This window comes from Haemaphysalis longicornis, unplaced genomic scaffold, assembly GCF_048455015.1.
Source record: "Haemaphysalis longicornis isolate Haplotype H1 unplaced genomic scaffold, Haemaphysalis longicornis Haplotype H1 scaffold_9, whole genome shotgun sequence".
Taxonomy (NCBI): domain Eukaryota; kingdom Metazoa; phylum Arthropoda; class Arachnida; order Ixodida; family Ixodidae; genus Haemaphysalis; species Haemaphysalis longicornis.
The window spans coordinates 109,093,629-109,097,219 of NW_027526460.1; the positions used below are offsets into that span (position 1 = coordinate 109,093,629).

Consider the following 3,591-nt stretch of genomic DNA (forward strand, 5'->3'; position numbering starts at 1 on the left):
ACACGCAACAGAGCGAACGTCGCCCTAAACCCAGTAAACGTGCTTTCACGATGCTGACGCCGTCTGCGTCACATTTTTCGCTGTACTTAAACATCTGCCTCCGCTCCCCCCCCCCCCCCCCCCCTGTACTGGCAGTTTCATTTTGAACGAGGATCCCACGTGGAAGCCGAAACGTTTTTCACTTCAGTAAGGTGTTCTTCTACCGGTGGTTTCTTCCTCGGCTATTCGTAAAAAGGAATCGACAACTTACATTTTTTCTTCGTTGAAATGTGTTGTGGGATAGGATACATCTAGAACTTGCACCGATCTTCAAGTGTCATTCCCGGGAGGTCTGTACCTGTAATGAATCAAAGGGTTACTTGGGTTAAAATTTAATAGGGTTTAGAGCTGGGCAGTTGGTATACATTCATAATGAAAGAAGACCCCAAACTTGACAAGACGAAGAAAAGAACACATGTAGCACAAGCCCTCACTAACAACTGGAGCTTTCTTAAAGAGCTCTTTTCGAAAAATGTTCTTGTTGGCACTGCAAAAACTGAAAAACTACAAAGCTCCATGCTGGGGAAATCGTTATGTGAATTCATAAAGTTCATGTAGTAACGAACTGATAGAAAGAGTCATTAAACATGAGGCGAAATAAGATACGAAATATAACATCATAACACTTGAAGTAAGGCCTCGCATTTTTACAAGTGAATCATACTTTTGTCTGCGCAGGCCTGGGTGCCATCTTTACAAAGAATATTTGAATGAATGAGTTTTAGTTATTGCATTTTCATACCGTTGTTTCCACGGAAATCAGACTTCATTTCAACTTGTGTCATACGCAGGGGAGTCCTGATTGTCAGCTCAAGGAACACTGCCTGCAAGAAAAACAATAGTGCTCATAAGTCATAGCATAGATAGCCAAATGCAACCACACTTTTCCAACAGCCAGGAACCGATGAGGGTGCAGCACCCATTTTTACACCTGCACTTGTCTCTGTGTAATTCGTCACAATTTCTGTATCATCAAAAAACAACATCAATCAAGCAGCCTGCATGCTGGCTCATACTTACCACCATTCTGTAAATCGCTTTACTGCACTACACTAGTATAACACGAGACAACCATTTGCCCTGCAATACCACGCGAATAAATAAACGACTGATTTGTGCGAATGGGAATAATAAACCCACTTAACATGGTGACAATGCCCCGCTATCTCAAAATGACTAACACCAAATTTACCCACTCAAGGAAAAGAATGACAAAAATGAAGAATGTTGTAGATATAAAAACTTTTTATTGTGCGGTAAGGCAAACTTTCACAAAAAAAGAGGCTTGCGCTGGACAGAAGTGAATTTAGAAATTTCGGGCAGCATTTAGTGGACTACTTTTCTGCAGCGCACACCTTGTGTTTATCCGGATGTATTACTACAAGACCAATAAACTAGACGCCATTCCGAATATATGCAGCGAGAAAAATGAATATTTCCCGATGGCTGAAACAAAATGATAATACCCAGAGAATAGCGCGATAATATAAGACTTTATTGGGAAAAAAGTGCGCCCGATGCAGCCAACAGCGTAAACAAAACGCTCAACACATGACGAAGGCGCGCAGAGCAGAAAGCAGGCCACGAGCGCCGTTATCTGTTATAATGTACGGGCTTTCACGATCGTCCGCTCTAATCTGACGCAGCGAACGCAAGCCCGTGATTTCATTCAATTGCCGTCGCGGGCAACAGAACACGTCCAGTGAAGCAACCAGTCGGGTAACGAAAATCCCTCTCGAATGCTGCAATTTCAAATTGAAAAGCCCCCAGCGAAAAGATACATCCAATGAAAACACGGAAACCGTTACGGGAGTATACTCACCGAGTTCGCTTTCACTGGCGCCGGGGCATCGGTCCAACATGCGAACTTGACGCTGGTCGTAGAAGAACGGGCCGTGTAGCGCTGCCAGTCACAAATGGGCTCGCCGCAGCCTCCGCGACTCACGCCGACAAATAAGTCTTGTAACAGCCATCCTCGCTTCATCGTAGGGGTATCACAGCGGTAAAAAGGCTCGAGTGGCGCGAAAACGCGGCCACCGCGGACCTGCGGGCGCCGCCATTTCTCTATATCCCGTCATGCAACGGAGAAATCAACGGCCGCCTGGAGAGAAGGCGCGACGAGCATCTCTTATAGGTTACAGGGCGTTTTATAGGTTACAACGTAAAGGTTACATGACAGATTTTGTTGATGTAACCTATAAATCATTAATGTAACCTATAAACCGCTTTTAACTTCCCGCTTGTAACCCTTAGAATGGACTGGGATGAAGAAAACATCAAAATGGATCCATTGTAACCTTTATTTTATAGGTTACATCCTTTTAGAAGTTACATTATCGGTTACCAGGATTAGAGTGTACACACAGGCCTGTACATACGCGCACACACAGGCAGAGGTACACAGACAAGCCTCTACATGCACGCACACACAGGCACGCACATGCACAGGTACACACAGGCAGGTACATACGCACACACAGGAACAGGTACGCAGACAGGACTTTCCGTACACACACACACACATACACACACTCACTCACGCAGGCACACACACACACACAAAGACAGGTACACACAGGCCCGTACATACGCACACACACTCACAGACACATCCACAAACACGCATACATAGGCACAAATACACAGGTCCGTACATACGCACACACCGGACCATAAATATGTTCGTACACAGGCATACAATGCACACGCACACACACACACACGAGGACAGGCACACACAAGCCCTTACATACGCATACACGCAGGTACAGGTACACACACAGGCCCGTACATATGCACACACACGCTCACAGACACGTGCACAAACACGCATGAAAAGGCACAGGTACACACAGGTCCATACATACGCACACACAGGCCCCAAACTCTTACACACATGACCATAAATATCCTCGTACACAGGCACACAATGCACACACATAGACACGCATATGCCGAACCCGCGCCTACAGACGCACACACATGTACACGCAAATGCGCACACACGTAGGTATACACACAGGGACATACAAACACACGCCCAAATGCACATACGCGCGCACACATTCACCCACTCACATGCGCACACACAGGGACACGCACACACACTCCCGTGCACGCTCACATACAGGCACTTACATACGCACACACATAATTGCGTACAAGCACACGCGTACGCGCACGCACACACACGTATGCGCACACACGCGCACGAACCCACACAAGCCCATCTACACACTGCAGGAACACATGCATGGTGAGGAGATTGCACTGGAACTTGTTACAGGTACAGACAAGACAAAGACGTACACATTTAACTGAGAACGGCCCACCTGAAACTAGAGTATTTAAATTATGCGAAACATATAAGCAAAGGAACGAAAACAAACAACTAATGTAAACAGCGGGGAAGGAAAACATGCGGACACTAAACTTTTTACATCCATAATCCCTAAGAAACGCGTAGTATAAGTGGAATAAGGATGTTGGGAAGTTATTACGCCCTTTTTCTTGGGTTCCAACACCCGAAAATTTTTGTGTGGCAAAAAGGGT

At 45.9% G+C, this 3,591-nt stretch overlaps 1 long non-coding RNA gene across 1 annotated transcript; it reads right to left on the reverse strand.

Moving 5' to 3' along the window:
- Nucleotides 1-279: 279 nt before the first annotated feature.
- Nucleotides 280-2,070, reverse strand: LOC144153067 (uncharacterized). Its single transcript, XR_013319295.1, has 3 exons — nt 1,862-2,070; nt 782-863; nt 280-337 (listed from the first exon to the last, which is right to left on the reverse strand). It is a non-coding gene; the product is annotated as an uncharacterized LOC144153067 (long non-coding RNA).
- Nucleotides 2,071-3,591: the final 1,521 nt, after the last annotated feature.